The sequence below is a fragment of the Dermacentor variabilis genome, chromosome 8, assembly GCF_050947875.1.
Source record: "Dermacentor variabilis isolate Ectoservices chromosome 8, ASM5094787v1, whole genome shotgun sequence".
NCBI lineage: Eukaryota > Metazoa > Arthropoda > Arachnida > Ixodida > Ixodidae > Dermacentor > Dermacentor variabilis.
Genome location: NC_134575.1, coordinates 144,936,472 through 144,957,090, shown reverse-complemented (window position 1 = coordinate 144,957,090; position 20,619 = coordinate 144,936,472). Strand labels below are relative to the sequence as shown.

Here is a 20,619-nt window from a genome sequence, read left to right as displayed (position 1 = left end):
ACGCGTGCGTGTATTGTTCACGGAAAGACTTCCGCGTACGTGCTGTAGCAATACATTCGGCGACTGCACAACATAGAAGCACGATACAGGTGCAGTCGTAAACAGCACATTCTTGCCATCGGCCATACCATGCTGAATACGCCGGTTCTCGTCCGATCCCCGAAGCTAAGCAGCATTGGGCTCGGTCAGTACTTGGGAGGGAGACCACCTGGGAACACCGAGTGCTGATGGCACCGTTCTTTTTGGTTTTTTATTGCTGGCTTCTGTGACGTCTTTTTTTTTTATTTGCACAACGTGTGGGTGGTTGCATTTACTGTAACTTACGTTCAACTGGAGCCTGCTGGTAGAGCCAACGCCGAAGTGTAACACCAACAATATTCAGGCCACTACACGATATTGTACGCGCAATGATGACGGTGGCAAGCGGTATACGTAATGATGCAAAATTTAGTCGCAGAAGCTTCTAACCGCTTACTTATCACACCCGCATACAGCTCAATGACAATGCATCAATAAAGTGGCACCTTGTGGGCTGCAACGCGCGCAAACTGTGGCGATCGCCCTCTTGTTTTTGTGAGCACTAGCACGCACGCATGCAGCGAACAACCACAAACGGAGTGATCAACGTACACGACGCGTGCGTGTATTGTTCACGGAAAGACTGCCGCGTACGTGCTGTAGCAATACATTCGGCGACTGCACAACATAGCAGCACGATACAGGTGCAGTCGTAAACAGCACATTCTTGCGATCGGCCATACCATGCTGAATACGCCGGTTCTCGTCCGATCCCCGAAGCTAAGCAGCATTGGGCTCGGTCAGTACTTGGGAGGGAGACCACCCGGGAACTCCGAGTGCTGATGGCACCGTTCTTATTTCTTTTTAATTGCGTGCTTCTGTGACGTCTTGTTTTTTTTTTTAATTTGCACAACGTGTGGGTGGTTGCATTTACTGTAACTTACGTTCAACTGGAGCCTGCTGGTAGAGCCAACGCCGAAGTGTAACACCAACAATATTCAGGCCACTACACGATATTGTACGCGGAATGATGACGGTGGTAAGCGGTATACGTAATGATGCAAAATTTAGTCCCACAAGCTTCTAACCGCTCACTTATGACACCCGCATACAGCTCAATGACAACGCATCAATAAAGTGGCACCTTGTGCGCTGCAACGCGCGCAAAAGGTGGCGCTCGCCCTCTTGTTTTTGTGAGCACTAGCACGCACGCATGCAGCGAACAACCACAATCGGATTGATCAACGTACACGACGCGTGCGTGTATTGTTCACGGAAAGACTGCCGCGTACGTGCTGTAGCAATACATTCGGCGACTGCACAACATAGAAGCACGATACAGGTGCAGTCGTAAACAGCACATTCTTGCCATCGGCCATACCATGCTGAATACGCCGGTTCTCGTCCGATCCCCGAAGCTAAGCAGCATTGGGCTCGGTCAGTACTTGGGAGGGAGACCACCTGGGAACACCGAGTGCTGATGGCACCGTTCTTTTTGGTTTTTTATTGCTGGCTTCTGTGACGTCTTGTTTTTTTTTTCATTTGCACAACGTGTGGGTGGTTGCATTTACTGTAACTTACGTTCAACTGGAGCCTGCTGGTAGAGCCAACGCCGAAGTGTAACACCAACAATATTCAGGCCACTAGACGATATTGTACGCGGAATGATGACGGTGGTAAGCGGTATACGTAATGATGCAAAATTTAGTCGCACAAGCTTCTAACCGCTTACTTATCACACCCGCGTACAGGTCAATGACAACGCATCAATAAAGTGGCACCTGGTGGGCTGCAACGCGCGCAAAATGTGGCGCTCGCCCTCTTGTTTTTGTGAGCACTAGCACGCACGCATGCAGCGAACAACCACAAACGGAGTGATCAACGTACACGACGCGTACGTGTATTGTTCAAGGAAAGACTGCCGCGTACGTGCTGTAGCAATACATTCGGCGACTGCACAACATAGCAGCACGATACAGGTGCAGTCGTAAACAGCACATTCTCGCCATCGGCCATGCCATGCTGAATACGCCGGTTCTCGTCCGATCCCCGAAGCTAAGCAGCATTGGGCCCGGTCAGTACTTGGGAGGGAGACCACCTGGGAACACCGAGTGCTGATGGCACTGTTCTTTTTGCTTTTTTATTGCGTGCTTCTGTGACGTCTTGTTTTTTTTTTCATTTGCACAACGTGTGGGTGGATGCATTTACTGTAACTTACGTTCAACTGGAGCCTGCTGGTAGAGCCAATGCCGAAGTGTAACATCAACAATATTTAGGCCACTACACGATATTGTACGCGGAATGATGACGGTGGTAAGCGGTATACGTAATGATGCAAAATTTGGTCGCACAAGCTTCTAACCGCTCACTTATCACACCCGCATACAGCTCAATGACAACGCATCAATAAAGTGCCAACTTGTGGGCTGCAACGCGCGCAAAATGTGGCGCTCGCCCTCTTGTTTTTGTGAGCACTAGCACGCACGCATGCAGCGAACAACCACAAACGGAGTGATCAACGTACACGACGCGTGCGTGTATTGTTCACGGAAAGACTGCCGCGTACGTGCTGTAGCAATACATTCGGCGACTGCACAACATAGCAGCACGATACAGGTGCAGTCGTAAACAGCACATTCTCGCCATCAGCCATGCCATGCAGAATACGCCAGTTCTCGTCCGTCCCCGAAGCTAAGCAGCATTGGGCTCGGTCAGTACTTGGGACGGAGACCACCTGGGAACACCGAGCGCTGATCGCACCGTTCTTTTTGCTTTTTTATTGCGTGCTTCTGTGACGTCTTGTTTTTTTTTTCATTTGCACAACTTGTGGGTGGTTGCATTTACTGTAACTTACGTTCAACTGGAGCCTGCAGGTAGAACCAACGCCGAAGTGTAACACCAACAATATTCAGGCCACTACACGATATTGTACGCGGAATGATGACGGTGGTAAGCGGTATACGTAATGATGCAAAATTTAGTCGCACAAGCTTCTAACCGCTTACTTATCACACCCGCATACAGCTCAATGACAACGCATCAATAAAGTGGCACCTTGTGGGCTGCAACGCGCGCAAAATGTGGCGCTCGCCCTCTTGTTTTTGTGAGCACTAGCACGCACGCATGCAGCGAACAACCACAAACGGAGTGATCAACGTACACGACGCGTGCGTGTATTGTTCACGGAAAGACTGCCGCGTACGTGCTGTAGCAATACATTCGGCGACTGCACAACATAGCAGCACGATACAGGTGCAGTCGTAAACAGCACATTCTTGCGATCGGCCATACCATGCTGAATACGCCGGTTCTCGTCCGATCCCCGAAGCTAAGCAGCATTGGGCTCGGTCAGTACTTGGGAGGGAGACCACCTGGGAACACCGAGTGCTGATGGCACCGTTCTTTTTGCTTTTTTATTGCGTGCTTCTGTGACGTCTTGTTTTTTTTTCATTTGCACAACGTGTGGGTGGTTGCGTTTACTGTAACTTACGTTCAACTGGAGCCTGCTGGTAGAGCCAACGCCGAAGTGTAACACCAACAATATTCAGGCCACTAGACGATATTGTACGCGGAATGATGACGGTGGTAAGCGGTATACGTAATGATGCAAAATTTAGTCGCACAAGCTTCTAACCGCTTACTTATCACACCCGCGTACAGGTCAATGACAACGCATCAATAAAGTGGCACCTGGTGGGCTGCAACGCGCGCAAAATGTGGCGCTCGCCCTCTTGTTTTTGTGAGCACTAGCACGCACGCATGCAGCGAACAACCACAAACGGAGTGATCAACGTACACGACGCGTGCGTGTATTGTTCAAGGAAAGACTGCCGCGTACGTGCTGTAGCAATACATTCGGCGACTGCACAACATAGCAGCACGATACAGGTGCAGTCGTAAACAGCACATTCTCGCCATCGGCCATGCCATGCTGAATACGCCGGTTCTCGTCCGATCCCCGAAGCTAAGCAGCATTGGGCCCGGTCAGTACTTGGGAGGGAGACCACCTGGGAACACCGAGTGCTGATGGCACTGTTCTTTTTGCTTTTTTATTGCGTGCTTCTGTGACGTCTTGTTTTTTTTTTCATTTGCACAACGTGTGGGTGGATGCATTTACTGTAACTTACGTTCAACTGGAGCCTGCTGGTAGAGCCAATGCCGAAGTGTAACATCAACAATATTTAGGCCACTACACGATATTGTACGCGGAATGATGACGGTGGTAAGCGGTATACGTAATGATGCAAAATTTGGTCGCACAAGCTTCTAACCGCTCACTTATCACACCCGCATACAGCTCAATGACAACGCATCAATAAAGTGCCAACTTGTGGGCTGCAACGCGCGCAAAATGTGGCGCTCGCCCTCTTGTTTTTGTGAGCACTAGCACGCACGCATGCAGCGAACAACCACAAACGGAGTGATCAACGTACACGACGCGTGCGTGTATTGTTCACGGAAAGACTGCCGCGTACGTGCTGTAGCAATACATTCGGCGACTGCACAACATAGCAGCACGATACAGGTGCAGTCGTAAACAGCACATTCTCGCCATCAGCCATGCCATGCAGAATACGCCAGTTCTCGTCCGTCCCCGAAGCTAAGCAGCATTGGGCTCGGTCAGTACTTGGGACGGAGACCACCTGGGAACACCGAGCGCTGATCGCACCGTTCTTTTTGCTTTTTTATTGCGTGCTTCTGTGACGTCTTGTTTTTTTTTTCATTTGCACAACTTGTGGGTGGTTGCATTTACTGTAACTTACGTTCAACTGGAGCCTGCAGGTAGAACCAACGCCGAAGTGTAACACCAACAATATTCAGGCCACTACACGATATTGTACGCGGAATGATGACGGTGGTAAGCGGTATACGTAATGATGCAAAATTTAGTCGCACAAGCTTCTAACCGCTTACTTATCACACCCGCATACAGCTCAATGACAACGCATCAATAAAGTGGCACCTTGTGGGCTGCAACGCGCGCAAAATGTGGCGCTCGCCCTCTTGTTTTTGTGAGCACTAGCACGCACGCATGCAGCGAACAACCACAAACGGAGTGATCAACGTACACGACCGTACGTGTATTGTTCACGGAAAGACTGCCGCGTACATGCTGTAGCAATACATTCGGCGACTGCACAACATAGCAGCACGATACAGGTGCAGTCGTAAACAGCACATTCTTGCCATCGGCCATACCATGCTGAATACGCCGGTTCTCGTCCGATCCCCTGAGCTAAGCTGCATTGGGCTCGGTCAGTACTTGGGAGGGAGGCCACCTGGGAACACCGAGTGCTGATGGCACCGTTCTTTTTGCTTTTTCATTGCGTGCTTCTGTGACGTCTTTTTTTTTATTTGCACAACGTGTGGGTGGTTGCTTTTACTGTAACTTACGTTCAACTGGAGCCTGCTGGTAGAGCCAACGCCGAAGTGTAACATCAACAATATTCAGGCCACTACACGATATTGTACGCGGAACGATGACGGTGGTAAGCGGTATACGTAATGATGCAAAATTTAGTCGCACAAGCTTCTAACCGCTTACTTATCACACCCGCATACAGCTCAATGACAACGCATCAATAAAGTGGCACCTTGTGGGCTGCAACGCGCGCAAACTGTGGCGCTCGCCCTCTTGTTTTTGTGGGAACTAGCACGCACGCATGCAGCGAACAACCACAAACGGAGTGATCAACGTACACGACGCGTGCGTGTATTGTTCACGGAAAGACTGCCGCGTACGTGCTGTAGCAATACATTCGACGACTGCACAACATAGCAGCACGATACAGGTGCAGTCGTAAACAGCACATTCTCGCCATCGGCCATGACATGCTGAATACGCCGGTTCTCGTCCGATCCCCGAAGCAAAGCAGCATTGGGCTCGGTCAGTACTTGGGAGGGAGACCACCTGGGAACACCGAGTGCTGATGGCACCGTTCTTATTGCTTTTTTATTGCGTGCTTCTGTGACGTCTTTTTTTTTATTTGCACAACGTGTGGGTGGCTGCATTTACTGTAACTTGCGTTCAACTGGAGCCTGCTGGTAGAGCCAACGCCGAAGTGTAACACCAACAATATTCAGGCCACTACACGATATTGTACGCGCAATGATGACGGTGGCAAGCGGTATACGTAATGATGCAAAATTTAGTCGCACAAGCTTCTAACCGCTTACTTATCACACCCGCATACAGCTCAATGACAATGCATCAATAAAGTGGCACCTTGTGGGCTGCAACGCGCGCAAACTGTGGCGCTCGCCCTCTTGTTTTTGTGAGCACTAGCACGCACGCATGCAGCGAACAACCACAAACGGAATGATCAATGTACACGACGCGTGCGTGTATTGTTCACGGAAAGACTGCCGCGTACGTGCTGTAGCAATACATTCGGCGACTGCACAACATAGCAGCACGATACAGGTGCAGTCGTAAACAGCACATTCTCGCCATCGGCCATGCCATGCTGAATACGCCGGTTCTCGTCCGATCCCCGAAGCAAAGCAGCATTGTGCTCGGTCAGTACTTGGGAGGGAGACCACCTGGGAACACCGAGTGCTGATGGCACCGTTCTTTTTGCTTTTTTATTGCGTGCTTCTGTGACGTCTTGTTTTTTTTTTCATTTGCACAACTTCTGGGTGGTTGCATTTGCTGTAACTTACGTTCAACTGGAGCCTGCTGGTAGAGCCAACGCCGAAGTGTAGCACCAACAATATTCGGGCCACTACACGATATTGTACGCGGAATGACGACGGTGGTAAGCGGTATACGTAATGATGCAAAATTTAGTCGCACAAGCTTCTAACCGCTTACTTATCACACCCGCATACAGCTCAATGACAATGCATCAATAAAGTGGCACCTTGTGGGCTGCAACGCGCGCAATATGTGGCGCTCGCCCTCTTGTTTTTGTGAGCACTAGGACGCACACATGCAGCGAACAACCACAAACGGAATGATCAATGTACACGACGCGTGCGTGTATTGTTCACGGAAAGACTGCCGCGTACGTGCTGTAGCAATACATTCGGCGACTGCACAACATAGCAGCACGATACAGGTGCAGTCGTAAACAGCACATTCTCGCCATCGGCCATGCCATGCTGAATACGCCGGTTCTCGTCCGATCCCCGAAGCTAAGCAGCATTGGGCTCGGTCAGTACTTGGGAGGGAGACCACCTGGGAACACCGAATGCTGATGGCACCGTTCTTTTTGCTTTTTCATTGCGTGCTTCTGTGACGTCTTGTTTTTTTTTCATTTGCACAACGTGTGCGTGGTTGCATTTACTGTAACTTACGTTCAACTGGAGCCTGCTGGTAGAGCCAACGCCGAAGTGTAACACCAACAATAGTCAGGCCACTACGCGATACTGTACGCGGAATGGTGACGGTGGTAAGCGGTATACGTAATGATGCAAAATTTAGTCGCACAAGCTTCTAACCGCTTACTTATCACACCCGCATAAAGCTCAATGACAACGCATCAATAAAGTGGCACCTTGTGGGCTGCAACTCGAGCAAAATGTGGCGTTCGCCCCCTTGTTTTTGTGAGCGCTAGCGCGCACGCATGCAGCGAACAACCACAAACGGAGTGATCAACGTACACGACGCGTGCGTGTATTGTTCACGGAAAGACTGCCGCGTACGTGCTGTAGCAATACATTCAGCGACTGCACAACATAGCAGCACGATACAGGTGCAGTCGTAAACAGCACATTCTCGCCATCGGCCATACCATGCTGAATACGCCGGTTCTCGTCCGATCCCCGAAGCTAAGCAGCATTGGGCTCGGTCAGTACTTGGGAGGGAGACCACCTGGGAACACCGGGGGCTGATGGCACCGTTCTTTTTGCTTTTTTATTGCCTGCTTCTGTGACTTCTTGTTTTTTTTCATTTGCACAACGTGTGGGTGGTTGCATTTACTGTAACTTACGTTCAACTTGAGCCTGCTGGTAGAGCCAACGCCGATGTGTAACACCAACAATATTCAGGCCACTACGCGACACTGTACGCGGAATGGTGACGGTGGTAAGCGGTATACGTAATGATGCAAAATTTAGTCCCACAAGCTTCTAACCGCTTACTTATCACACCTGCATACAGCTCAATGACAACGCATCAATAAAGTGGCACCTTGTGGGCTGCAACGCGCGCAAAATGTGGTGCTCGCCCTCTTGTTTTTGTGAGCGCTAGCACGCATGCATTCAGCGAACAACCACAAATGGAGCGATCAACGTACACGACGCGTGCGTGTATTGTTCACGGAAAGACTGCCGCGTACGTGCTTTAGCAATACATTCGGCGACTGCACAATATAGCAGCACGATACAGGTGCAGTTGTAAACAGCACATCCTTGCCATCGGCGATACCATGCTGAATACGCCGGTTCTCGTCCGATCCCCGAAGCTAAGCAGCATTGGGCTCGGTCAGTACTTGGGAGGGAGACCACCTGGGAACACCGAGTGCTGATGGCACCGTTCGTTCTGGTTTTTTATTGCGTGCTCCTGTGACGTCTTGTTTTTTTTTTCATTTGCACAACGTGTGGGTGGTTGCATTTACTGTAACTTACGTTCAATTGGAACCTGCTGGTACAGCCAACGCCGAAGTGTAACACCAACAATATTCAGGCCACTACACGATATTGTACGCGGAATGATAACGGTGGTAAGCGGTATACGTAATGTTGCAAAATTTAGTCGCACAAGCTTCTAACCGCTTACTTATCACACCCGCATACAGCTCAATGACAACGCATCAATAAAGTGGCACCTTGTGGGCTGCAACGCGCGCAAAATGTGGCGCTCGCCCTCTTGTTTTTGTGAGCACTAGCACGCACGCATGCAGCGAACAACCACAAACGGAGTGATCAACGTACACGACGCGTGCGTGTATTGTTCACGGAAAGAGTGCCGCGTACGTGCTGTAACAATACATTCGGCGACTGCACAACATAGCAGCACAATACAGGTGCAGTCGTAAACAGCTCATTCTTGCCATCGGCCATATCATGCTGAATACGCTGGTTCTCGTCCGATCCCCGAAGCTAAGCAGCATTGGGCTCGGTCAGTACTTGGGAGGGAGAAAACCTGGGAACACCGAGTGCTGATAGCACCGTTCTTTTTGCTTTTTTATTGCGTGCTTCTGTGACGTCTTGTTTTTTTTTTTCATTTGCACAACGTGTGGGTGGTTGCATTTACTGTAACTTACGTTCAACTGGAGCCTGCTGGTAGAGCCAACGCCGAAGTGTAACACCAACAATATTCAGGCCACTACACGATATTGTACGCGGAATGATGACGGTGGTAAGCGGTATACGTAATGATGCAAAATTTAGTCGCACAATCTTCTAACCGCTTACTTATCACAGCCGCATACAGCTCAATGACAACGCATCAATAAAGTGGCACCTTGTGGGCTGCAACGCGCGCAAAATGTGGCGCTCGCCTTCTTGTTTTTGTGAGCACTAGCACGCACGCATGCAGCGAACAACCACAAAAGGCGTCATCAACGTACACGACGCGTGCGTGTATTGTTCACGGAAAGACTGCCGCGTACGTGCTGTAGCAATACATTCGGCGACTGCACAACATAGCAGCACGATACAGGTGCAGTCGTAAACAGCACATCATTGCTATCGGCCATACCTTGCTGAATACGCCGGTTCTCGTCCGATCCCCGAAGCTAAGCAGCATTGGGCTCGGTCAGTACTTGGGAGGGAGACCACCTGGGAACACAGAGTGCTGATGGCACCGTTCTTTTTGCTTTCTTATTGCGTGCTTCTGTGACGTCTTGTTTTTTTTTCATTTCCACAACGTGTGGGTGGTTGCATTTACTGTAACTTACGTTCAACTGGCGCCTGCTGGTAGAGCCAACGCCGAAGTGTTACACCAACAATACTTAGGCCACTACACGATATTGTACGCGGAATGATGACGGTGGTAAGCGGTATGCGTAATCATGCAAAATTTAGTCGCACAAGCTTCTAACCGCTTACTTATCACACCCGCATACAGCTCAATGACAACACATCAATAATGTGGCACCTTGTGGGCTGCAACGCGCGCAAAATGTGGCCCTCGCCCTCTTGTTTTTGTGAGCACTAGCACGCACGCATGCAGCAAACAACTACAAAAGGCGTGATCAACGTATACGACGCGTGCGTGTATTGTTCACGGAAAGACTGCCGCGTACGTGCTGTAGCAATACATTCGGCGACTGCACAACATAGCAGCACGATACAGGTGCAGTTGTAAACAGCACATCATTGCTATCGGCCATACCATGCTGAATACGCCGGTTCTCGTCCGATCCCCGAAGCTAAGCAGCATTGGGCTCGGTCAGTACTTGGGAGGGAGACCACCTGGGAACACCGAGTGCTGATGGCACCGTTCTTTTTGCTTTTTTATTGCGTGCTTCTGTGACGTCTTGTTTTTTTTTCATTTGCACAACGTGTGGGTGGTTGCATTTACTGTAACTTACGTTCAACTGGAGCCTGCTGGTAGAGCCAACGCCGAAGTGTAACACCAACAATATTCAGGCCACTACACGATATTGTACGCGGAATGATGACGGTGGTAAGCGGTATACGTAATGATGCAAAATTAAGTCGCACAAGCTTCTAACCGCTTACTTATCACACCCGCATACAGCTCAATGACAACGCATCAATAAAGTGGCACCTTGTGGGCTGCAACGCGCGCAAAATGTGGCCCTCGCCCTCTTGTTTTTGTGAGCACTAGCACGCACGCATGCAGCGAACAACCACAAAAGGCGTGATCAACGTACACGACGCGTGCGTGTATTGTTCACGGAAAGACTGCCGCGTACGTGCTGTAGCAATACATTCGGCGACTGCACAACATAGCAGCACGATACAGGTGCAGTCGTAAACAGCAAATTCTCGCCATCGGCCATACCATGCTGAATACGCCGGTTCTCGTCCGATCCCCGAAGCTAAGCAGCATTGGGCTCAGTCAGTACTTGGGAGGGAGACCACCTGGGAACACCGAGTACTGATGGCACCGTTCTTTTTGCTTTTTTATTGCGTGCTTCTGTGACGTCTTGTTTTTTTTTCATTTGCATAACGTGTGGGTGGTTGCATTTACTGTAACTTACGTTCAACTGGAGCCTGCTGGTAGAGCCAACGCCGAAATGTAACACCAACAATATTCAGGCCACTACACGATATTGTACACGGAATGATGACGGTGGTAAGCGGTATACGTAATGATGCAAAATTTAGTCGCACAAGCTTCTAACCGCTTACTTATCACACCCGCATACAGCTCAATGACAACGCATCAATTAAGTGGCACCTTGTGGGCTGCAACGCGCGCAAGATGTGGCGCTCGCCCTCTTGTTTTTGTGAGCACTAGCACGCACGCATGCAGCGAACAACCACAAACGGAGTGATCAACGTACACGACGCGTGCGTGTATTGTTCACGGAAAGACTGCCGCGTACGTGCTGTAGCAATACATTCGGCGACTGCACAACATAGCAGCACGATACAGGTGCATTCGTAAACAGCACATTCTTGCCATCGGCCATACCATGCTGAATACGCCGGTTCTCGTCCGATCCCCGAAACTAAGCAGCATTGGGCTCGGTCAGTACTTGGGAGGGAGACCACCTGGGAACACCGAGTGCTGATGGCACCGTTCTTTTTGCTTTTTTATTGCGTGCTTCTGTGACGTCTTGTTTTTTTTTCATTTGCACAACGTGTGGGTGGTTGCATTTACTGTAACTTACGTTCAACTGGAGCCTGCTGGTAGACCAAACGCCGAAGTGTAACACCAACAATATTCAGGCCACTACACGATATTGTACGCGGAATGATGACGGTGGTAAGCGGTGTACGTAATGATGCAAAATTTAGTCGCGCAATCTTCTAACCGCTTACTTAGCACAGCCGCATACAGCTCAATGACAACGCATCAATAAAGTGGCACCTTGTGGGCTGCAACGCGCGCAAAATGTGGCGCTCGCCTTCTTGTTTTTGTGAGCACTAGCACGCACGCATGCAGCGAACAACCACAAAAGGCGTCATCAACGTACACGACGCGTGCGTGTATTGTTCACGGAAAGACTGCCGCGTACGTGCTGTAGCAATACATTCGGCGACTGCACAACATAGCAGCACGATACAGGTGCAGTTGTAAACAGCACATCATTGCTATCGGCCATACCATGCTGAATACGCCGGTTCTCGTCCGATCCCTGAAGCTAAGCAGCATTGGGCTCAGTCAGTACTTGGGAGGGAGACCACCTGGGAACACCGAGTACTGATGGCACCGTTCTTTTTGCTTTTTTATTGCGTGCTTCTGTGACGTCTTGTTTTTTTTCATTTGCATAACGTGTGGGTGGTTGCATTTACTGTAACTTACGTTCAACTGGAGCCTGCTGGTAGAGCCAACGCCGAAATGTAACACCAACAATATTCAGGCCACTACACGATATTGTACACGGAATGATGACGGTGGTAAGCGGTATACGTAATGATGCAAAATTTAGTCGCACAAGCTTCTAACCGCTTACTTATCACACCCGCATACAGCTCAATGACAACGCATCAATTAAGTGGCACCTTGTGGGCTGCAACGCGCGCAAGATGTGGCGCTCGCCCTCTTGTTTTTGTGAGCACTAGCACGCACGCATGCAGCGAACAACCACAAACGGAGTGATCAACGTACACGACGCGTGCGTGTATTGTTCACGGAAAGACTGCCGCGTACGTGCTGTAGCAATACATTCGGCGACTGCACAACATAGCAACACGATACAGGTGCATTCGTAAACAGCACATTCTTGCCATCGGCCATACCATGCTGAATACGCCGGTTCTCGTCCGATCCCCGAAACTAAGCAGCATTGGGCTCGGTCAGTACTTGGGAGGGAGACCACCTGGGAACACCGAGTGCTGATGGCACCGTTCTTTTTGCTTTTTTATTGCGTGCTTCTGTGACGTCTTGTTTTTTTTTTGATTTGCACAACGTGTGGGTGGTTGCATTTACTGTAACTTACGTTCAACTGGAGCCTGCTGGTAGGGCCAACGCCGAAGTGTAACACCAACAATATTCAGGCCACTACACGATATTGTACGCGGAATGATGACGGTGGTAAGCGGTATACGTAATGATGCAAAATTTAGTCGCACAAGCTTCTAACCGCTTACTTATCACACCCGCATACAGCTCAATGACAACGCATCAATAAAGTGGCACTTTGTGGTCTGCAACGCGCGCAAAATGTGGCGCTCGCCGTCTTGATTTTGTGAGCACTAGCACGCACGCATGCAGCGAACAACCACAAACGGATCGATCAACGTACACGACGCGTGCGTGTATTGTTCACGGAAAGACTGCCGCGTACGTGCTGTAGCAATACATTCGGCGACTGCACAACATAGCAGCACGATACAGGTGCAGTCGTAAACAGCAAATTCTCGCCATCGGCCATACCATGCTGAATACGCCGGTTCTCGTCCGATCCCCGAAGCTAAGCAGCATTGGGCTCGGTCAGTACTTGGGAGGGAGACCACCTGGGAACACCGAGTGCTGATGGCACCGTTCTTTTTGCTTTTTCATTGCGTGCTTCTGTGACGTCTTGTTTTTTTTTCATTTGCACAACGTGTGCGTGGTTGCATTTACTGTAACTTACGTTCAACTGGAGCCTGCTGGTAGAGCCAACGCCGAAGTGTAACACCAACAATATTCAGGCCACTACACGATATTGTACGCGGAATGATGACGGTGGTAAGCGGTATACGTAATGATGCAAAATTTAGTCGCACAAGCTTCTAACCGCTTACTTATCACACCCGCATACAGCTCAATGACAACGCATCAATTAAGTGGCACCTTGTGGGCTGCAACGCGCGCAAGATGTGACGCTCGCCCTCTTGTTTTTGTGAGCACTAGCACGCACGCATGCAGCGAACAACCACAAACGGAGCGATCAACGTACACGACGCGTGCGTGTATTGTTCACGGAAAGACTGCCGCGTACGTGCTGTATGCTGTAGCAATACATTCGGCGACTGCACAACATAGAAGCACGATACAGGTGCATTCGTAAACAGCACATTCTTGCCATCGGCCATACCATGCTGAATACGCCGGTTCTCGTCCGATCCCCGAAGCTAAGCAGCATTGGGCTCGGTCAGTACTTGGGAGGGAGACCACCTGGGAACACCGAGTGCTGATGGCACCGTTCGTTCTGGTTTTTTATTGCGTGCTCCTGTGACGTCTTGTATTTTTTTTCATTTGCACAACGTGTGGGTGGTTGCTTTACTGTAACTTACGTTCAACTGGAGCCTGCTGGTAGAGCCAACGCCGAAGTGTAACAGCAACAATATTCAGGCCACTACACGATATTGTACGCGGAATGATAACGGTGGTAAGCGGTATACGTAATGTTGCAAAATTTAGTCGCACAAGCTTCTAACCGCTTACTTATCACACCCGCATACAGCTCAATGATAACGCATCAATAAAGTGGCACCTTGTGGGCTGCAACGCGCGCAAAATGTGACGCTCGCCCTCTTGTTTTTGTGAGCACTAGCACGCACGCATGCAGCGAACAACCACAAACGGAGTGATCAACGTACACGACGCGTGCGTGTATTGTTCACGGAAAGACTGCCGCGTACGTGCTGTAGCAATACATTCGGCGACTGCACAACATAGCAGCACGATACAGGTGCAGTCGTAAACAGCACATTCTTGACATCGGCCATACCATGCTGAATACGCCGGTTCTCGTCCGATCCCCGAAGCTAAGCAGCACTGGGCTCGGTCAGTACTTGGGAGGGAGACCACCTGGGAACAACGAGTGCTGATGGCACCGTTCTTTTTGCTTTTTTATTGCGTGCTGCTGTGACGTCTCGTTTTTTTTTATTTGCACAACGTGTGGGTGGTTGCATTTACTGTAACTTACGTTCAACTGGAGCCTGCTGGTAGAGCCAACGCCGAAGTGTAACACCAACAATATTCAGGCCACTACACGATATTGTACGCGGAATGATGACGGTGGTAAGCGGTATACGTAATTATGCAAAGTTTAGCCGCACAATCTTCTAACCGCTTACTTATCACACCCGCATACAGCTCAATGACAACGCATCAATAAAGTGGCACCTTGTGGGCTGCAACGCGCGCAAAATGTGGCACTCGCCCTCTTGTTTTTGTGAGCACTAGCACGCACGCATGCAGCGAACAACCACAAAAGGCGTGATCAACGTACACGACGCGTGCGTGTATTGTTCACGCAAAGACTTCCGCGTACGTGCTGTAGCAATACATTCGGCGACTGCACAACATAGCAGCACGATACAGGTGCAGTCGTAAACAGCACATCATTGCCATCGGCCATACCATGCTGAATACGCCGGTTCTCGTCCGATCCCCGAAGCTAAGCAGCATTGGGCTCGGTCAGTACTTGGGACGGAGACCACCTGGGAACACCGAGTGCTGATGGCACCATTCTTTTTGCTTTTTTATTGCGTGATTCTGTGACGTCTTGTTTTTTTTTCATTTGCACAACGTGTGGGTGGTTGCATTTACTGTAACTTACGTTCAACTGGAGCCTGCTGGTAGAGCCAACGCCGAAGTGTAACACCAACAATATTCAGGCCACTACACGATATTGTACGCGGAATGATGACAGTGGTAAGCGGTATACGTAATGATGCAAAATTTAGTCCCACAAGCTTCTAACCGCTCACTTATGACACCCGCATACAGCTCAATGACAACGCATCAATAAAGTGGCACCTTGTGCGCTGCAACGCGCGCAAAATGTGGCGCTCGCCCTCTTGTTTTTGTGAGCACTAGCACGCACGCATGCAGCGAACAACCACAATCGGATTGATCAACGTACACGACGCGTGCGTGTATTGTTCACGGAAAGACTGCCGCGTACGTGCTGTATGCTGTAGCAATACATTCGCCGACTGCACAACATAGCAGCACGATACAGGTGCTGTCGTAAACAGCTCATTCTCGCCATCGGCCATACCATGCTGAATACGCCGGTTCTCGTCCCTTCCCCGAAGCTAAGCAGCATTGGGCTCGGTCAGTACTTGGGAGGGAGACCACCTGGGAATAACGAGTGCTGATGGCACCGTTCTTTTTGCTTTTTTATTGCGTGCTTCTCTGACGTCTTGTTTTTTTTTTCATTTGCACAACGTGTGGGTGGTTGCATTTACTGTAACTTACGTTCAACTGGAGCCTGCCGGTAGAGCCAACGCCGAAGTGTAACACCAACAATATTCAGGCCACTACACGATATTGTACGCGGAATGATGACAGTGGTAAGCGGTATACGTAATGATGCAAAATTTAGTCGCACAAGCTTCTAACCGCTTATTTATCACACCCGCATACAGCTCAATGACAACGCATTAATAAAGTGGCACCTTGTGGGCTGCAACGCGCGCAAAATGTGGGCCTCGCCCTCTTGTTTTTGTGAGCGCTAGCACGCACGCATGCAGCGAACAACCACAAATGGAGTGATCAACGTACACGACGCGTGCGTGTATTGTTCACGGAAAGACTGCCGCGTACGTGCTGTAGCAATATATTCGGCGACTGCACAACATAGCAGCACGATGCAGGTGCAGTCGTAAACAGCATATTCTTGCCATCGGCCATACCATGCTGAATACACCAGTTCTCGTCCGATCCCCGAAGCTAAGCAGCATTGGGCTCGGTCAGTACTGGGTTGGAAGACCACCTGGGAACACCGAGTGCTGATGGCACCGTTCTTTTTGCTTTTTTATTGCGTGCTTCTGTGACGTCTTGTTTTTTTTTTCATTTGCACAACGCGTGGGTGGTTGCATTTACTGTAACTTACGTTCAACTGGAGCCTGCTGGTAGAGCCAACGCCGAAGTGTAACACCAACAATATTCGGGCCACTACACGATATTGTACGCGGAATGATGACGGTGGTAAGCGGTATACGTAATGATGCAAAATTTAGTCGCACAAGCTTCTAACCGCTTACTTGTTACACCCGCATACAGCTCAATGACTACGCATCAATAAAGTGGCACCTTGTGGGCTGCAACGCGCGCACAATGTGGCGCTCGCCCTCTTGTTTTTGTGAGCACTAGCACGCACGCATGCAGCGAACAACCACAAACGGAGTGATCAACGTACACGACGCGTGCGTGTATTGTTCACGGAAAGACTGCCGCGTACGTGCTGTAGCAATACATTCGCCGACTGCACAACATAGCAGCACAATACAGGTGCAGTCGTAAACAGCACATTCTTGCCATCGGCCATACCATGCTGAATACGCCGGTTCTCGTCCGATCCCCGAAGCTAAGCTGCATTGGGCTCGGTCGGTACTTGGGAGGGAGGCCACCTGGGAACACCGAGAGCTGATGGCACCGTTCTTTTTGCTTTTTTATTGCGTGCTTCTGTGACGTCTTTTTTTTTTATTTGCACAACGTGTGGGTGGTTGCATTTACTGTAACTTACGTTCAACTGGAGCCTGCTGGTAGAGCCAACGCCGAAGTGTAACGCCAACAATATTCGGGCCACTACACGATATTGTACGCGGAATGATGACGGTGGTAAGCGGTATACGTAATGATGCAAAATTTAGTCGCACAAGCTTCTAAACGCTTACTTATCACACCCGCATACAGCTCAATGACAATTCATCAATAAAGTGGCACCTTGTGGGCTGCAACGCGCGCAAAATGTGGCGCTCGCCCTCTTGTTTTTGTGAGCACTAGCACGCACGCATTCAGCGAACAACCACAAACGGAGTGATCAACGTACACGACGCGTGCGTGTATTCTTCACGGAAAGACTGCCGCGTATGTGCTGTAGCAATACATTCGGCGAGTGCACAACATAGCAGCGCGATACAGGTGCAGTCGTAAACAGCACATTCTCGCCATCGGCCATGCCATGCTGAATACGCCGGTTCTCGTCCGATCCCCGAAGCTAAGCAGCATTGGGCTCGGTCAGTACTTGGGAGGGAGACCACCTGGGAACACCGAGTGCTGATGGCACCGTTCTTTTTGCTTTTTTATTGCGTGCTTCTGTGACGTCTTGTTTTTTTTTCATTTGCACAACGTGTGGGTGGTTGCGTTTACTGTAACTTACGTTCAACTGGAGCCTGCTGGTAGAGCCAACGCCGAAGTGTAACACCAACAATATTCAGGCCACTAGACGATATTGTACGCGGAATGATGACGGTGGTAAGCGGTATACGTAATGATGCAAAATTTAGTCGCACAAGCTTCTAACCGCTTACTTATCACACCCGCGTACAGGTCAATGACAACGCATCAATAAAGTGGCACCTGGTGGGCTGCAACGCGCGCAAAATGTGGCGCTCGCCCTCTTGTTTTTGTGAGCACTAGCACGCACGCATGCAGCGAACAACCACAAACGGAGTGATCAACGTACACGACGCGTGCGTGTATTGTTCACGGAAAGACTGCCGCGTACGTGCTGTAGCAATACATTCGGCGACTGCACAACATAGCAGCACGATACAGGTGCAGTCGTAAACAGCACATTCTCGCCATCGGCCATGCCATGCTGAATACGCCGGTTCTCGTCCGATCCCCGAAGCTAAGCAGCATTGGGCCCGGTCAGTACTTGGGAGGGAGACCACCTGGGAACACCGAGTGCTGATGGCACTGTTCTTTTTGCTTTTTTATTGCGTGCTTCTGTGACGTCTTGTTTTTTTTTTTCATTTGCACAACGTGTGGGTGGATGCATTTACTGTAACTTACGTTCAACTGGAGCCTGCTGGTAGAGCCAATGCCGAAGTGTAACATCAACAATATTTAGGCCACAACACGATATTGTACGCGGAATGATGACGGTGGTAAGCGGTATACGTAATGATGCAAAATTTGGTCGCACAAGCTTCTAACCGCTCACTTATCACACCCGCATACAGCTCAATGACAACGCATCAATAAAGTGCCAACTTGTTAGCTGCAACGCGCGCAAAATGTGGCGCTCGCCCTCTTGTTTTTGTGAGCACTAGCACGCACGCATGCAGCGAACAACCACAAACGGAGTGATCAACGTACACGACGCGTGCGTGTATTGTTCACGGAAAGACTGCCGCGTACGTGCTGTAGCAATACATTCGGCGACTGCACAACATAGCAGCACGATACAGGTGCAGTCGTAAACAGCACATTCTCGCCATCAGCCATGCCATGCAGAATACGCCAGTTCTCGTCCGTCCCCGAAGCTAAGCAGCATTGGGCTCGGTCAGTACTTGGGACGGAGACCACCTGGGAACACCGAGCGCTGATGGCACCGTTCTTTTTGCTTTTTTATTGCGTGCTTCTGTGACGTCTTGTTTTTTTTTTTCATTTGCACAACTTGTGGGTGGTTGCATTTACTGTAACTTACGTTCAACTGGAGCCTGCTGGTAGAACCAACGCCGAAGTGTAACACCAACAATATTCAGGCCACTACACGATATTGTACGCGGAATGATGACGGTGGTAAGCGGTATACGTAATGATGCAAAATTTAGTCGCACAAGCTTCTAACCGCTTACTTATCACACCCGCATACAGCTCAATGACAACGCATCAATAAAGTGGCACCTTGTGGGCTGCAACGCGCGCAAAATGTGGCGCTCGCCCTCTTGTTTTTGTGAGCACTAGCACGCACGCATGCAGCGAACAACCAAAAACGGAGTGATCAACGTACACGACGCGTACGTGTATTGTTCACGGAAAGACTGCCGCGTACGTGCTGTAGCAATACATTCGGCGACTGCACAACATAGCAGCACGATACAGGTGCAGTCGTAAACAGCACATTCTTGCCATCGGCCATACCATGCTGAATACGCCGGTTCTCGTCCGATCCCCTGAGCTAAGCTGCATTGGGCTCGGTCAGTACTTGGGAGGGAGGCCACTTGGGAACACCGAGTGCTGATGGCACCGTTCTTTTTGCTTTTTCATTGCGTGCTTCTGTGACGTCTTTTTTTTTATTTGCACAACGTGTGGGTGGTTGCTTTTACTGTAACTTACGTTCAACTGGAGCCTGCTGGTAGAGCCAACGCCGAAGTGTAACACCAACAATATTCAGGCCACTACACGATATTGTACGCGGAATGATGACGGTGGCAAGCGGTATACGTAATGATGCAAAATTTAGTGGCACAAGCTTCTAACCGCTTACTTATCACACCCGCATACAGCTCAATGACAACGCATCAATAAAGTGGCACCTTGGGGGCTGCAACGCGCGCAAACTGTGGCGCTCGCCCTCTTGTTTTTGTGGGAACTAGCACGCACGCATGCAGCGAACAACCACAAACGGAGTGATCAACGTACACGACGCGTGCGTGTATTGTTCACGGAAAGACTGCCGCGTACGTGCTGTAGCAATACATTCGACGACTGCACAACATAGCAGCACGATACAGGTGCAGTCGTAAACAGCACATTCTCGCCATCGGCCATGACATGCTGAATACGCCGGTTCTCGTCCGATCCCCGAAGCAAAGCAGCATTGGGCTCGGTCAGTACTTGGGAGGGAGACCACCTGGGAACACCGAGTGCTGATGGCACCGTTCTTTTTGCTTTTTTATTGCGTG

At 50.0% G+C, this 20,619-nt stretch overlaps 8 non-coding genes and 22 pseudogenes across 8 annotated transcripts; all 30 read left to right on the top strand.

The window, feature by feature from the left end:
* Window positions 1-114: 114 nt before the first annotated feature.
* Window positions 115-233, top strand: LOC142592053 (5S ribosomal RNA). The gene has a single exon (XR_012830685.1). It is a non-coding gene; the product is annotated as a 5S ribosomal RNA (ribosomal RNA).
* Window positions 234-747: 514 nt separating this feature from the next.
* Window positions 748-866, top strand: LOC142592052 (5S ribosomal RNA; annotated as a pseudogene).
* A 519-nt stretch (window positions 867-1,385) lies between these two features.
* Window positions 1,386-1,504, top strand: LOC142592042 (5S ribosomal RNA). The gene has a single exon (XR_012830684.1). It is a non-coding gene; the product is annotated as a 5S ribosomal RNA (ribosomal RNA).
* A 518-nt stretch (window positions 1,505-2,022) lies between these two features.
* LOC142592062 (5S ribosomal RNA) lies at window positions 2,023-2,141 on the top strand (annotated as a pseudogene).
* Window positions 2,142-3,295: 1,154 nt separating this feature from the next.
* LOC142591968 (5S ribosomal RNA) lies at window positions 3,296-3,414 on the top strand (annotated as a pseudogene).
* Window positions 3,415-3,931: 517 nt separating this feature from the next.
* LOC142592061 (5S ribosomal RNA) lies at window positions 3,932-4,050 on the top strand (annotated as a pseudogene).
* A 1,153-nt stretch (window positions 4,051-5,203) lies between these two features.
* LOC142592303 (5S ribosomal RNA) lies at window positions 5,204-5,322 on the top strand (annotated as a pseudogene).
* A 513-nt stretch (window positions 5,323-5,835) lies between these two features.
* LOC142592252 (5S ribosomal RNA) lies at window positions 5,836-5,954 on the top strand (annotated as a pseudogene).
* A 513-nt stretch (window positions 5,955-6,467) lies between these two features.
* Window positions 6,468-6,586, top strand: LOC142592253 (5S ribosomal RNA; annotated as a pseudogene).
* Window positions 6,587-7,104: 518 nt separating this feature from the next.
* Window positions 7,105-7,223, top strand: LOC142592117 (5S ribosomal RNA; annotated as a pseudogene).
* Window positions 7,224-7,740: 517 nt separating this feature from the next.
* On the top strand, window positions 7,741-7,859 carry LOC142591975 (5S ribosomal RNA; annotated as a pseudogene).
* A 516-nt stretch (window positions 7,860-8,375) lies between these two features.
* Window positions 8,376-8,494, top strand: LOC142591897 (5S ribosomal RNA). Its single transcript, XR_012830620.1, has one exon. It is a non-coding gene; the product is annotated as a 5S ribosomal RNA (ribosomal RNA).
* Window positions 8,495-9,012: 518 nt separating this feature from the next.
* LOC142591724 (5S ribosomal RNA) lies at window positions 9,013-9,131 on the top strand (annotated as a pseudogene).
* A 519-nt stretch (window positions 9,132-9,650) lies between these two features.
* Window positions 9,651-9,769, top strand: LOC142592176 (5S ribosomal RNA; annotated as a pseudogene).
* A 517-nt stretch (window positions 9,770-10,286) lies between these two features.
* On the top strand, window positions 10,287-10,405 carry LOC142591876 (5S ribosomal RNA). Its single transcript, XR_012830600.1, has one exon. It is a non-coding gene; the product is annotated as a 5S ribosomal RNA (ribosomal RNA).
* A 517-nt stretch (window positions 10,406-10,922) lies between these two features.
* LOC142592086 (5S ribosomal RNA) lies at window positions 10,923-11,041 on the top strand (annotated as a pseudogene).
* Window positions 11,042-11,558: 517 nt separating this feature from the next.
* LOC142591984 (5S ribosomal RNA) lies at window positions 11,559-11,677 on the top strand (annotated as a pseudogene).
* A 517-nt stretch (window positions 11,678-12,194) lies between these two features.
* LOC142592265 (5S ribosomal RNA) lies at window positions 12,195-12,313 on the top strand (annotated as a pseudogene).
* Window positions 12,314-12,829: 516 nt separating this feature from the next.
* Window positions 12,830-12,948, top strand: LOC142591983 (5S ribosomal RNA; annotated as a pseudogene).
* A 518-nt stretch (window positions 12,949-13,466) lies between these two features.
* LOC142592030 (5S ribosomal RNA) lies at window positions 13,467-13,585 on the top strand. Its single transcript, XR_012830682.1, has one exon. It is a non-coding gene; the product is annotated as a 5S ribosomal RNA (ribosomal RNA).
* Window positions 13,586-14,109: 524 nt separating this feature from the next.
* Window positions 14,110-14,228, top strand: LOC142592017 (5S ribosomal RNA). Its single transcript, XR_012830680.1, has one exon. It is a non-coding gene; the product is annotated as a 5S ribosomal RNA (ribosomal RNA).
* A 517-nt stretch (window positions 14,229-14,745) lies between these two features.
* Window positions 14,746-14,864, top strand: LOC142592088 (5S ribosomal RNA; annotated as a pseudogene).
* A 516-nt stretch (window positions 14,865-15,380) lies between these two features.
* LOC142592089 (5S ribosomal RNA) lies at window positions 15,381-15,499 on the top strand (annotated as a pseudogene).
* Window positions 15,500-16,023: 524 nt separating this feature from the next.
* LOC142592320 (5S ribosomal RNA) lies at window positions 16,024-16,142 on the top strand (annotated as a pseudogene).
* A 518-nt stretch (window positions 16,143-16,660) lies between these two features.
* On the top strand, window positions 16,661-16,779 carry LOC142591880 (5S ribosomal RNA). The gene has a single exon (XR_012830604.1). It is a non-coding gene; the product is annotated as a 5S ribosomal RNA (ribosomal RNA).
* Window positions 16,780-17,297: 518 nt separating this feature from the next.
* LOC142592272 (5S ribosomal RNA) lies at window positions 17,298-17,416 on the top strand (annotated as a pseudogene).
* A 514-nt stretch (window positions 17,417-17,930) lies between these two features.
* LOC142591898 (5S ribosomal RNA) lies at window positions 17,931-18,049 on the top strand. The gene has a single exon (XR_012830621.1). It is a non-coding gene; the product is annotated as a 5S ribosomal RNA (ribosomal RNA).
* A 517-nt stretch (window positions 18,050-18,566) lies between these two features.
* On the top strand, window positions 18,567-18,685 carry LOC142592060 (5S ribosomal RNA; annotated as a pseudogene).
* Window positions 18,686-19,841: 1,156 nt separating this feature from the next.
* LOC142592324 (5S ribosomal RNA) lies at window positions 19,842-19,960 on the top strand (annotated as a pseudogene).
* A 513-nt stretch (window positions 19,961-20,473) lies between these two features.
* Window positions 20,474-20,592, top strand: LOC142592251 (5S ribosomal RNA; annotated as a pseudogene).
* Window positions 20,593-20,619: the final 27 nt, after the last annotated feature.